The 15,052-nt window shown below is 41.6% G+C and overlaps 1 non-coding gene across 1 annotated transcript; it reads left to right on the top strand.

Annotated features, from left to right (window-relative positions):
* Positions 1-10,002: 10,002 nt before the first annotated feature.
* On the top strand, positions 10,003-10,109 carry LOC134476197 (U6 spliceosomal RNA). Its single transcript, XR_010047756.1, has one exon. It is a non-coding gene; the product is annotated as a U6 spliceosomal RNA (small nuclear RNA).
* Positions 10,110-15,052: the final 4,943 nt, after the last annotated feature.

Genomic DNA, 15,052 nt, shown 5'->3' with positions numbered 1-15,052 from the left:
GGCAGGTGTGGGGCGTGGGAGAGCGCCAGGGGTTCAGCACTTGCATAGCATAAGCAAGGCTTTGCTTTTCATCTTCAGTGCTACTAAAACACAAACAAAATAACTAGCAAAAGGCAATGAGATTTATCACAGTGGACTGCAAATCTGTCTCTATATTGTGTACTTTGTCATTTCTAACTTGAGTGCTTCTGAGGAGGCCCCAGAGTGTGTGTACATCAGAAGAATGAAGTGTGGTAAACTCTCCCCTCTCCCTGAGTTTTTGCATGATGTACATGCAGCTGAATAAGCCTGGACATTTAGCACAGAGAATGACTCCTCTTAATTCCTAAAGCTTGGATTTACTTGAATCCATGTTTGTTTCAAGGTGCAATGTATAGAAAGTAATTAAGTTAAATTCATTTGTAAAGCTAAAAGCACTTTTGTTTGCAAAAAAAATTTACTTAATAGGCTTTTCTCTTTTTCTAAACACTCAGTATTTTCTTAGCAGCCAGGTTATCCTGTGTGAGCTACTGGCAGCCTTTTCAGCACCAGCCCACACAAGGCACACAACCATGTTCTCATGCTGCCCACACAGAGGGGTCAAACACCTGGATTTCAATTTTAGGATAGAGGGAAGCACAAAGAGAAAATACCACAAGTTTGCAGAGCACAACATTAGGCTACACAAGTGAATTAAGGGTGATACATAGTGGTTTCATATTTTCACAGACAACACCAAATGTTAGAAGAGAAATGATGAAAGCAATCAAAATTCAGTAGTTTTTCTGGAAAACTGATTTTCAATTTAAGATCCACACTTACCTAAATTGTCTACCCAACTGAACAAAAGGCACTTTCCTGCACAAAATGGTTTTGTGATTCCCTGTCTTGTGTGTTTCATATCTCAGGAAACACTGAAGTCTATGTTCTACTGAAGCTAAAAGTGCACCAGGGAGAAGAAGCACCACCAAGAGCAGGTCCAACACACAAAGAGGGCAAGAAAACCCAAGGACAATTCCTGCTTCCCAGTCATAGAGAACAAACAGGTGAAATCTGAAAGATTCAAAAACTGTCTGTGAGTGTATTAAGTCAGAGTTAACTAGAGAAACAGATATAACACAAGATACAAAACAGTACAAGAAATTACAAGAATGGCTTACAATGATCAGCCACAATGTTGAATAAGGAAGCATGCAAAAGATGTCTGCACAGCAGAAGTTTAAGGGTCTAGCCCATGGGCTGGAGCTTACTGCTGTGTCCCATGCAAGTCTGTATCAGGAGGCTGATGCCTCTATGATGGAGCACAGAAGAATCAACGATGGAGGTGGAAGACTCTATGACAAGGCTGGGGAGTCCTAGGCTGAGCCAAACAGAAGCCGGGAGATGATGATGTCTGAGCTGAAAAATGAAGACTGGAACTCCTCCTAGAAGCAGCAACCAGTCTCCCCTCATTTGCCTATTTTATGTATGCAGGATGTTATAAACTAGGGACCCTGACCCCTGTTGAATCACATAGTTATTAAGTTCCAAACTTTTCAAATGCTGAAACACTTGTGAAGCCTCTAGACTTCTCAAGTTGACATTGAGTATAAACCATAACAAGTGAGGAAGGTGGAGCGCCAGGTATCTGCAGTCGCCCACAAATGTTATTGGATCATATGTTACATCAGTGACCATCAGGGCCTTCAAAGGTGCTAATGATCAGCTGAGACCAAACACTGGGGCCATAAGTTATGACAACCCATATGACAAGAATGTCGATGCTGAAGTTGGATATTTTGTTTTCCTTGATCTTCACAGGCTATATATGACAATAAAATGCAAAGCTGGATTGCTTCCTTTTTTCTGAGAAGCACAGTCCCTGCTTCTTCTGAGAGAAGAATAAGTCAGGCATATCCTTGACTCCTGCAGAGCACCAAGTGTCCAGTGTGTGTACATAGAATGGATGTCAAAGTATCAAGTCTGCAGAAACTGGAAACAGTCACTGTGAGGACTTAGCTCAACTGTCACCTGCCAGTGAAGGCTTCCTTGGCTAGGACACCTTTAATGACAGCCACTCCCACCCCAGTTCTCCCTCAGCCTGGCCCACCTCAGTGCACTCATGGATCCAGTTCCTGTCTGCAGTTGTCAGTTTCTGCTGTGGCTCCCATCTCTCCTAGAGAAAACATCCTCAACCCGGCCCCAAACCCTGTGAGATCTGGCTGGGGCCCTTGCCACCCCAGTCTTCCCATGAATCCCACCCTGAGCACAGTGCTGAGGGCTCCACTTCCCCTGCTGTTTCACCTCTGGCCACAAACTGGCCTGTCCTCTTCCCAGAACACATAGGGAGAGGCTGGCAATTACACATGGGGACACTGAGGATACACAGTACATTTTTGCTTCTGCAAAAATGAGTGCTATCCCAAAGGAGAGAGCTAACAAGGTCTCTCCAGGTGCCCAGCACACAGGCTACAGCTACAGCTAAACAACCACAGGGGCACAGAACCTCCCCGGTATCCCCCACTGTGCATGTGGGTCCAAGTCAGGACCTCCTCACTACCTACTGGGTAGATTCCCACTCACTTACTAATTCATTCACTATCTATTTACCTCCTATTGGGGCTGGTTCCTAGCCAGTGACGACTCAGGGGCTAAAGTTCTTCACAAGTCACCTCATCTGTGCATTTTCCACAGCTTCCACCTGCAAAGAGGGCAAAATTAAATTACATGGGGGCCCTCAGTTGCTGGGTATGCTGGTGCCCACCTGGAATCCCAGCACTCGGGAGGCTGAGGTAGGGAGAGTTTAAGGCCAGCCTGGGCTGCATAGTGAGACCCTGCCTTAAAAAATAAAAGATAAAATAAAAAGGAACCTCTCAGTTTTTTTAATCATTACAGTACTAAACTTCATAGCCTAATAACAGAGAAAACACATTTTCAGGTACACAGAGCAAAATATTTATGAAAACCAACTACATGCTAATGTACAAAAAAAGTGTAATAAATTCCATGCTGTCAAGTTCACACAAACATATTGTTTGCACTGTGCTGTAAAACTATAAATTAACTTGAAAGATGAAATATCCTCTCAGCCTGGATATGCTACTCAAGTCTAAATGACTGCCATGTCAAAATACTAATATTATCAAAAAATGCAGAATATGCCTAAAAGTTGTAATAGTGTACATTGCAATCCCTAGTTAATCACACACACAAAATAATAGCAAATGATAAGGAAAAATTGTTGAAATATGTGAAACTTTGGAAAACTTCATTCCATTAAATTTGAAATCCTAGAAGAAGTTGATAATAGACCAAAACGTCCCTGGGAGACAAAGGTCAAACAGCAGCATATTTCAGGAATACAAGAATGATTTATGAGAAGAAATCTATTGAAATTATCAATATGAAAAATCAAAACACAAAAGTCAATAGCATTATTGTACGCAAAAATGAATTCACTAGAAAATAAATTAAGAAAAAATACCATTGGCAGTAAATTCAAGAAAAATTTAACATGTATTTAATCTATGAAAGGAAGTAAAAGGCCTCTACAATCATAACCCCAATGCTATGAAAAAGAATCAAAGAGAACATCATAAAAAGGAAGGATATCCCCTGTTTTGGACAGGCAGAATGAATTTTGCTGAATTGTAAATATTACCGAAACTAATCTGTAGGTAATACAGTCGCAGACACACTGCATCTTCCACGGAACTAGTGAAACCATCTCACAAGTCAATCAAAACAGAAGAGACCTGGAGGAGTAAAAATAGTCCCAGACAGCAACTTCAAAGCAGGAGACAGCACAATCCAAGATTTCAAGTTACATTACAGAGCCACAGTGATTAAAAACAGCATGGAACTGGCACAAAACAGGACGCACCAAATCAGTGGGACCGAATGCAGGGAGCAGGGGTACCCCAGGCACATTCAGCCAGAAGCTTTGACCAAAAAGCTCAAAACCAGATTAACTCAGTGGAGGAAACAAGAGTAAATTCCATACAGTTGTGCCTTCTCCTGTATGAGTAACTAAGTCCAGGAATAAATACAATAAAATGGATAGAGGAAAGGAAACTACAAGGTAGTCTTCTAAAGAAGGAAAATTGGATGAAAGGAAGGTGAAAAGAATGGGGGGGGTCATTGAATTTAGGATGATAAAGATGTGTTAAATATATTTAAAAAATTTTCCCCAGAAGCTCATTATGACTTGTTACTAATGTGATGTCATACATACATTCCATACAATGCAGGGAAAAGGCATGAGTGAGGACAGGTTAGATTAGAATGTGTCCCCCAGATTCCTATTCTGGAGCTGATTTTCCAATGCAATAGTGTTAAGAGGAGAGGGCTTCCAGAGAAAGAGGTCTCATGGCTCCGATGAAGGTGTTCATGAAATAGTTTTGGGGAGTTGGTTTGCCTCCTTCCACTCCTTCTGCAGTGTTAACACACAGCCTTCCTCCTCCTACAGCACATAGCAAAAAGCCACCACCCAGGAAGTAGAGGACTGGGCCCCACCAAACTCAGAGCCTGCCAGGTCCTTGATTCTAGGGGTCTTCTGATTCTGAGCAGTAAAACTCTGTTTTGTATAAATCGCCAAGCTCACACAGTTTGTTACAGTAGCACTACCATCTTTATTTGTATTTAATGCTTTATTAGAGGTTCCTGCTAGTATCATATGGCTACAAACATAAGAACTGAGAAAGAAGAGTGTATTACTTTCTTTACTTCTCTCTGTCTTTTTGAGACAGGATTTTATTCTGTAGTTCAGGCTGGCCTTGAACTCACTGTGTCACCCAGGCTTGCCTCAAACTCACAGTAGTCCCCTCCTCAGCTGCTTATGTTATGAAATTACAGGTGCGCACCCCTATTGGGGCCTGACCTAGATTCTCAATCTCCCAAATGAGAGTACAGCCAAGGATTAAATAAAATGAGACAAGTGGTATGATTTTAGGGCTCCAGGAGGGCCCAAGCCCTTTAGCTGAATTTGAGACTGAGGGCTAAGACAAAGACTTCTCTGGACCACCCATTTTTTATTAGGTCCAAAACAATGAGTGGGGGAACTGAGGAAAGGGCAGGCAAAGAGCAAGACCTTGGGAGTCCCTTCAAGGACATCTCCAAGTAATAAATCATGTCAATTTAGGAGAATCATCTTGTTTTCATGATGAATAGTAGGAGTGAGACTGGGAGTAATTCCTGCAGCTGCAGTCTCTCTCTACTTAATTGATGTTTGAGCCAAGTGTCCACAGCTATGGCCTTGTCATGCCTTTTGAGATATCTCTGGCTTCACAGGCCACTACAGGTCTCAACCAGGACCAGTGATTCATGAAGATTCACTTATTATGAATCAGCTCCTGTCATCAGGCAAGGGGTATAGGCCTAGGACAGACTCACAGATAAACACAGAAAGCCAAACAGTTAATCTGCTCAGAGCTGCCTCATAGTGGTCTCCAGCACACCACCATGCCCAGATATTTATTTACATATTGTTTATTTGTTTTTTGAGGCAGGCTCTCACTGTGTATGGTCTTGAACCCCGTGCAGTCCAGGCTGGTCTTGAAGAATGGATGAGTCATGAGTGAATGGTGCCGAATTGTGGGAGGAACATGGAGTCTGGAAACACAGAGGCTGGGCCTCCTTCGGCTCAGTGCTTCGGTCTCTGTAGGAAATCCCTTACCTTCTGTGAGCCTTCGCTTCTTTAAGATGGGTACAGGGTGCTGTCTACCTACAGAGTCCCGCTTTGCAGGGCCACGCAGAACAAAGTGCCAGTGTCTGCCATATCTCATCAGCCTCAGCCCCTGGACAGCCCATGGTGGCCAAGCAAGCAGTCCAAAAGTAGGAGAAGAATTACTTCTAGTTTTGCTCTCCCTAAGGAGTGCTCGGCCCAAGGAAGACATGGAGAGAAGTACAGGTTGGCGTGGCAGTGACTGCCCTCCCTTTTTGACATGTTTGACTACCTTAGTCAGGAGAGATAATTTTTCATTTTCCATAATGAATCTTTTGTGTTTCCTGATTATTTCATGGATACTTGTATTGTCTTTGTAAGCATTGCTTTTCCTCTTAATGCACTTTTTAGGTCTCAACTATCCTTTCTGTGCTCCATCTAACAGTTGATTTCTTATTTTGTCTTCATAATTTTTTTGGTACCAGCGATGGAACTCATGACCTTGCACTTGTCAGGCAGACACTTACGCCACTCAGCTAAATCTCCAGCCCTTGTCTTCATAATTTTTAAAGATCCATGTATTTACTGTTTGCATTTACATTTGTTTGGCTGTGTAAGTGCAGAGTGCGTGTGTGTTTGTACGTGGTGCTGCGCAACGGTGCTGCATCCCTGGCTTGTCTTCTGCAGGTTTCCTGTGTGGTGTGAGGCTGTGCTCCTTGTGGTTGCCCAGACTGGCCTTGATCTCAGTCCATCTCCCTTTGCCTCTTTGGGTGTTTGCAACTGCAGATCCTGACAGCATTTCGGGCATCTTCATCCTTCATTACCACTTTTCTACATGGTACTGTGGACCGGGTGTGAACATTTGAGTACTGTGTGCAAACACCCTGACACTGAGTCACACTCCCACTACAGGTGACAGGCAGTGGACCTGCCTCCACCCACAGGCAGGCCCGGTTATCCTATAGTGAACACTTTTACTCAAAGAATAAGAGATGAAAAGTCCTTGCCAAAGCCTAGGCCCCAGGCAGTTGTGCAGCATGCTAAAGAGCGGCTCCAGGCATCAAGGCTGCGGTGATGGTAGAGGGAGAGAGACCCTGCTCCATGCCTGTGTGGGTCTTCAGCAGTGTCACACCACAGACTTTCCAGATGCGTGTCACTGCAGATGTTACGGGAGCAGTCACAGGGGCCAAACCCGTGTACTCTGCTGTGTAGATCTGATGGCCAGATGGAAGGACCTGGAAGGACCTCACTTTCTCAGCACCTACTGGAGACTGAGACCCCCAGACAGGAGAGAGTGTCAATGGGGTGCAAATACACTGAACATAGGGAAGGAAAAGCGTCTATCCCACAGCACATTCCAGAAACATTTAACACCGCAGAACATCTGACTTCAAAGGGAACACCATCAACAGAAGGTCATTTCAAATGGATTTCACTCACAGGCTGAAGGGACACCCAAGCCAACAGAGGCCCAAATCTCAGAGATTTGGGAAAAATGGAAAGGGTGAGACAAGGCAACACTTCCCAAGGCTCAAAATGCACTAGCAATCAGCTCCAAAGACTGGAATAGGTGGCATGTGGAATAACAAATTCAAAAGACATTATTAAAGGATCACTAAATCCCAAAAGAATACACAGAGCCAAGTAATAAATTTAAGGAGACAATAAAGGCAGGTTGTGGTGGCTATAGCCTGCAATTCCAGGTAGATTAACACAGAAGCATAGCAGTGAGTTAAAGGCCAACCTGGACTAGATAGTGAGACATTGTCTCAAAAAGCAAAGAGCCAGGAATTTAGCTGTGCAGCAAATGTACTTGTCTACAAGCACAAGGCCATGAGTTTGAGCCTCGGTACCACAAAAAAAAAAAAAAACCAAACAAACAAAGAAAGAAACAGAAAGCTCAAAATACTACAGACAGTGGAGGCTAAGAATGATGCATTCCATAAAAAAAATTTTGAAAATGAGCCAAACAAAACAGTTGGAAATGTAAATCAAGTTAAATAGAACCTGAATAGAAAAACTTACCAATCGACTAGATGTGGCATAAGACAGACTTTCAGGGCCAGAGGACAGGGTAGATGGATCACAAGGTTGAGATGGTAGGAGACAAAGAAAGAAGCTATACATAAAACTTGAGATACTTCAGGGAAACAATTCAGAGACAAAATTTATGAGTTTTTTTTAATAAGAAAAGAGCTTAAAGACTAAAAGTACAAAAATCTATTCAGTAAACTAATAGCAGAAAAATCCACAAATTCTGAGTAGCGAAAAATTCACCAAACTGACATGACCAGAAAGGAACCTCCCACATCAAACTTTCATTCACACTTCCAGAGGAGAGTGCGGGGCAGGGGAGGGCCGAAGGTGTAGGAAAGCTGGGGAGAGGCAGGGAAAGTGAAGAGGCTCACAGAGACATCTGGCAAATAATGAGTTAAATCCTTCCTAGAGAAAGAGTGGCTAAGAAAAACTGAGAGCTGGCCAGGCTCAGGTCCCTCCTTCCTCCATCTCCAATTTAACACAAAGGAAACAAGGTGGGGTGTGGCGTCTCCACTGTGGAAAACTCACTGTGCATAAAATATGCACTGACATCCTGGCACTCACACACCTGCATCTGACTGCATGCGTATTTTATTTTTCTCTCACCATATTAATACACAGAAATGCACATGTATCCTTTCTACTAATCCACACGTTAGTGTAACTCTGCTGCAGACCTCACAAGAGGAGCACCAGAGAACACAAAGACACCACAGTAGAGCTCATCCAAGAATGTGCATTCAGGCGGTGGACAAACCAGGAGTCTCAGCCAGAGCAATGGATCTAGGTATAACAGCCTCAAGGGGCATAGTCCCTTTGGTGGCATGGAGTGAGAAGGGCTGTGAATGAAGACCCCTAAGTTCTGGAGTGAGACACCCCACCTCACCACAATAACTTATCTCCTTACTTCTCTTTTCTTCCCAGGAAAGGAATTTTGTTTCTTCTTCTGAACTTATATCTCTAATTCTTCCATTGATGGGGGATTTCTTATGAACCCTAAATAAAATATTATTTCCTCAAGATATAACAAAGGGCTTGGTGTGGCCTGTGCCACTGTCCCTGCAAGGCCAGCAAATTCTCCATCTGCTCCTGGCAATGAGAAGAGATGGAGCCAGGAACAAAGGACACCTGACCCAAAGCCAAGGTCTCCCGGTCCATGCAAGCCCACCACAGAGCTCTACAGGAGCTGCAAGGGTCCAGGGTGCTGTGTGTTTGCTTCTTAATAAACAAAAAGTAGGGTTTGAAGGCTGGCCACACTGTTGGATATATGTGGATATTGCTTGGTATTTTTAGTTAATTTGAACATAATACATAATGTTGTCTTATTAAATTCTTTAACTAATGTGCTATAAAAATTAAAAGCAAAAAAGTGAATACTGAACTGTTTGTAGGTCTCTCTTAAAGAACATTAAGCTCAAGAAATTGTTTTGTAAGAATCTTAATAGTGGGGCTGAGGATTTAGCTCAGCTGCATAAGTGCCTGCCTTGCAAGCAGGCAGTTGTGAGTTCGATCCCTGGTATTGATAAAAACAAAGAAGAATCTTAGTAGTATAAGTCTTTGGTAAAACTAGGAAAATGTGAAATTGTATCTTAAGTTTACTTTAAAGAGAAGGGAAAAAATCTGTTTAAAGATACATGAATTTTGATCTAAAACTTCATATTCAAATCTTTCAAAATAAAACATTTTCAGCAATGGTTTGAAAGGTGCCTACTCTTTATTTGAAATGCTCAATAGCAGAATTGTGACAGATTCTCTCAGATTTTGGGAACCTTGACAATGCATAATAAGACATGTTGGGGTGTAGGGAGCCATGGAAGCTGACCTAGGGCATGAACCAGAGGTGATCCTACCAGAAAACAAAGAGCGCCTGTGTCAGCCACGTGAAGAACTTGCTACAGCCCAGAAAAACACCAATCCCCTGGACAATCCAAGCAATGGGCTGCTGGGCAGAGGGGCTGAAGGTGCCATCATCCTTCCCAGTGTACAATAAACACGCTGCATTGGTTGAGCAGCACCTTTCCTCCCTTCAGGGGGTGAGGATCCCCCTGGCCCCAGCTTTGACTTTTATTTTTCTCATCCTCTCTTGGTCCTTAACCCCAAGAATCTCAGGAGCCACATTGGAGAGTGCATTAAAGTCTGACACAGAATTCATTTGCACTTTGTGTACCTTGTGTATTTAGCCCAAAGTATTTTTATAAAATATTTTGAATGCAAAGGGAGATCAGGTATTACATTTTCCATTCAAGGCTTAAGGAATTCAAAAAGTTCTGGATTTTAAAGCATTTTTGATTTCTCATATGTGTGTAAACTTTGAATTAAATTTGGTAATTAAAATTTGGCTTTAAGTGCTCACTTTGGCAGCACATATATTAAAATTGGAATGATACAGAGAAGATTAGCATGGCCCCTGCACAAGGATGACATGCAAATTCGTGAAGCGTTCCATATTTTTGAAGCAGGAGCAACCAAAAATGGGATAAAAAGAATATTCACAGATACATTAAAGCAAAATTTCCCATGTATAGCAAAAAGAAATGATATCCAGATAAAAGAGGCATACAGAGCACCAGCTACCTACAACCAAAACAGATCTAAACCTAGACATATAATAATCAAGATTCCAGAAATCCACCAAAAGAACAGAATATTAAAAGCAGCCAGAGAAAAGAAGCAGATTACCTACAATGGGAAAATTATCAAAATAACAACAGACTTATCAACACAAACTCTTAAGTCAAGAAGGGAATGGGGAGAAATATTCCAAGTCCTGAAAGAAAACAATATGCAACCAAGACTCATATACCCATCAAAACTCTCTCTTAAAATTAATGGAGAAATAAGATGCTTCCAAAACAAGGAGGAACTGTGGGAGTTTGTGGCCACCAATCCAACCTTACAGAGAGTGCTGAAGGACATTCCAGAGAAAGAGAGGAAGGGATACCAGGATTCCAGCAACAGTGACAGAGAGGCCTCAATGAACGGGGCAGACAGTGGAATGAGAGAATAAGGTGGACAAATTATAGCAGAAAAGTGGAGTAGCAGACATGAGGCAGAGACGGTAAGCTATAGTCTTAGTATAGACAGCTCTGAAACATTATAAAAAAAGGCAGAGGTCATTGTTAATAGTGTATCAGAATTTAAAAGACACAGTAGTCTTATCGCCATATTTAGTTTGAATTTAATTTGTTCTGGTCTGTCCACTCATGTCAGATTTGAGGGCACAGACATCTGACCCAAAAGTAGCAGGTTATACCATGGTAACTATCCTTACTTTCCTATTAACTTAAACTGAAATCCTGTATTATTTACATTGTCTTACTATGACTGATCTTAATTGAATCTGAATCATAAGACTATGGGTTGGCCTTGGCTGATTTTATTTGAATTTGGTATGCTTGTTAGTATCAACCCTAAAAGTAGAGGCAACTACTCTGAAGATGACAAGATGTAAAGGATATCCATACTGGTATTAACTAGTAACAGCTCTCAAATCCTACAATGCTGTCAAAGTTAAGTTTTTATAAAAATAGGTGATACTGTGTTTAACTATAATAAGCCCATGTTGTGGACAAATCTATTGAAAATAACAAGAGAAAACATAGTAACTACAGAAGATCACCTATATTGTGGTCTTTTCCTTTGCATGTTTTTCTAGGAATTTGTTTTGCTGTCTTGTTACGACTTGTTTTTCCCTATAATACAGAGAGGATAGATATATATGTAGAAATTCACACATGAGTTTTTTTTTTTTAAACTATTTACGGGAACAGATTACATAATGCAAGATGTAATGAACAGATACTCTGAAGAAGAGACGTTAAGAAACCCAATGCTAATTTTGTAGCATTATGATATAAATTCTAGCAATACTATTGTTCGCTGATTAGAATGACATTGGTCTGGTCTCTTGAGTTCAATTTCAGCGTATGTAGAGATGGGGATGGCTACCACGAAGAGAATGAGAGATGCAATGGTAGTTATTATTGTCTTCCCTAATTTGGAACTTGAAGACCTAAAAAGCCTTCATCATCCTGTCATGATTTGATTAGTTCTATAATATGCAATAAGTATATAAAGTGGGTGAAAATGGGGACAACTATTTGTAAGAAACTAGAGACAGTTAGATAGACAGTGAGGATCTCCAGTGGACTTGCTTTGAAATCTGTATTTCTTTAGATTGTTTTTTAACTGTTTTGTTCTGTTTTGATATGTTTAATCTTACCCTCTCTGAGATGTAAAACAAGTGTGTAGGACTGATAACCATATTACTGAGTTTTTGTTCGATCATTGAGCAGAACTGTTTGTAGTGTCACTTTTTGAATGTCATTTTAAATACTTTAATTTTGTAACCTGCACAGCTATTTCTAAGATGACAATATGTAACTTATCAACCAGTGATTTCTTACAGTTTGTTTTTCTGTAATTTTGTATTATTTCTACCCTTTTTTTTTATCTCCATGGTTTTTTTTGTTTCCTTTTCTTTAAATAAAAAGAAATTTAAAAATTTTGGCTTTAAGAGTGGGCAGAGGAAGCTGGGATGCGGCAGTGCATGCCGATCATCCCAGCACTCCAGAGGCTGAGGCGCAGGAGGATCGCTCTGAGCTTCAGACCACACTGGGGCACATAATGAGAGCTCAAGGCCAGCCTGAATCACATAGGGACACCCTGACTCAAACTAACAAAATAGAACAAAATGGAACATGTAAAGCAGCACACAGCTGTGCTCTTAGGCATGGCAGACCAGGCAAGCCTGGGGAACCGATGAAAAGCTCTGGGGGTCAGTGGTGAAGCACTTGAATAGCACATGCAAGGCTCTCTATTTACCTCCTAGAGAGGTGGCAGAGTTCCCTTGTTAAGATTTATAAATAACTCTGACTGGCTCCATACATTTCTGAAGTTCTGTTTTGTGGAAGAAGCACAAAATTGAGAGCTAAGCAGTAAGGAATGCTGTGAGCAGATCCTTCCTATCAGCTTATATATTTGACTTCTTCAAAACACAAGTTAGAGCCAGGCATGGTGGTGCACTCCTGCAATCCCAGCACTTGGGAGGCTGAGGCAGGAGGATCATTGCAAGTTCGAGACTCAGGACCAGCCAGCACTTCAGAATGAACCTAAAGCCAGCCTGCTGCACAGAGACTTTGTCTCAAAAAGAAAAAAAAAAAAGAAATAAAATTTAAAAATAGTAAAACACTAGTCATGTTTTCACACAGTGGAGAAATTATTTTTTTATGTGTTTTTCTGTCACCTGTCTCCTTATATAGTTCAGGCTGAACTTGCCTCACTGTATAACTAGGCTGGGCTTACATTCATGATGATCCTCTTGCCTCAGCCTCCCCAGTGATGGAATTATAAGCATGTGACCACACACCTGACCAGAAACTTGTCTTTTAAGAATTTGCTTAAATGTAGGAGTTTTATCTTGTTTAGATATGTAAGAAAGGGAGATTGGTGATAGTATGTAAACTGAGTAGATATTCTGTATTTTTATTAAGGAAAATCTAGAACAACATTCTAAATCAATCAGTCTGAGTGACAAGTTTAGTCATGTTTGAAATTGTGGGTTAATTTAAAGCAACAAACTGAAATGGTTTATTTTTTTAGTAAACATCCTCAAACTTTCAGAGAACTGGGTTACTGACATGCTCACCAAGATCTCCTGCAGTCATGTTATACCTTGATTTCTCAGTCGCTCTGTCACAGGTACGTTCCTAACACACATTTGTATGTAACTCTACTCCACAGTGTTTAGCACAGATCTTATTTGCATATAGTCCTCTGGAGTTTATGCATTTTGCACAGAGGTGACATCAGGTCTCTGGAGGCCGGAGAGGAGTGATTTGGATTAGATGGAGAATGACCCCCCAAGCCTCACACACTCAGAGGCAAGCTTGTGGGTGTGGCTGGCTTAGGGGTGCTTCAGGAGACCTGGTTAGAGGACCTGGTTAGATGTGGTCTGGACACTGGAGCAGGAAGGATGAATCTTCTCCGTTGTGTTCCTCCACCCCTGGCTCCTGGCTGCCCCTGTGCCCCTCTGCCATACAGTGTCTGTCTGGGAACCAGGCCCCTGGGAGCCAAAGTAAATCTCTCCTCTCATCTACGTGTGTAGGTATCTGTCCCAGCCAGGAGAAAGCTGATTAAGACAGGACCTGTTACTTGGGACCACAATGACTTTTATTTTTTTATCACCTGTAAACAATGTTAGTTTAGCCCCAGTATCAAGCATTCCCTGAAATGTCTGATTATTTCCTTTCACCCAGCACATGGTTACATGGAAAGATTCCCACAGGTCCTTTGGGAAAGGATGGAAATGTTAACAATAATATCGTTTTTCACCAAGGTCCATTATTGAAGGGCCCAATCTCTGTTTTGTTCAAGGGTTCTGGGAGTGTAAACTGGCTAAAGTCTGGGAATTAGTGTCTTCACATGCTATGAGTCACATGTTGCTAATTGAAGTACAATTTGACTCATTTGTCCTTAATTTTTTTCTGTGTATTGTGTACATGAAAGACTTCTCCAATTATTTTTTGTCAGTTACTGCAAACAAATCCATTTTGACTTTGGCAGTTGAGAAATGACACTGAGTCCTTTGGGATTCAATTATACTTGCTATATTTTGGCTTCCCAATTGAGTAACTGGAACAACCACCAAAAGGTCACGCATGCAGATAAGAGTAGTGATGAAAATTTCAAGGGTGCTGGTGCTCTTCTCTGAAGCTCTCTTTTTTTTTTTCTATACCTGGAATCGAACTCATGACCTCATGCTTGCCAGGCTGGTGATGTGACACTGAGCTGTACCCCAGCTCCAGAAATTCTTCCTCAAGGTCAAGGGATCATTTTGTAGACCATCTCTCTGTGGAGTAGTTTTTATGTGGCAAATCCACTCCACCATTCCCACCTCCCTGATCTTTTGAATTCCCTCATCAACAGTAACCCCACTCCCCCCAAAATTCAGGCTTCTGCATATCATTAAGAGTGAGCATCTCCTGATCCATATTTCAATCCAAATAAACTAATCACACTTTAGGTCCTCCAACTGTTGCACCAGCCAGAGATTTAGCTCAGGTGTAAAGTCTATACCTGGCACGAGCAAGGCCATGATTTTGATCTCCAGTACCAGGAAAAAAAGCCCTTTACATTGCAACCAAAATGTTTGCTTAGTGTGTTCTTACAAAAGTTCAGCATGGTCTAGGTTAACATTCCTTGCACCGATATCCAACTTCCTTAAAAATCCACTCTCACACCTTTTCCTTACATTTTTTATTGTGAGAATTAAAAAGGGAGAAATTTTTTGGGAGCACTGCACACATCCTTCAGGGCCAAACTGTGCTCCTCATCTTTGGGAGCCCTGAGATATCAGCCTGGTCTAGGACTAGAGGGCATTGTATGCAGTGAAGC

Source organism: Cavia porcellus, unplaced genomic scaffold, assembly GCF_034190915.1.
Source record: "Cavia porcellus strain 051 isolate PalLab524CR breed Dunkin Hartley unplaced genomic scaffold, mCavPor4.1 scaffold_5, whole genome shotgun sequence".
NCBI classification, from domain to species: Eukaryota; Metazoa; Chordata; class Mammalia; order Rodentia; family Caviidae; genus Cavia; species Cavia porcellus.
This window is presented reverse-complemented; position numbering and strand designations above follow the sequence as displayed.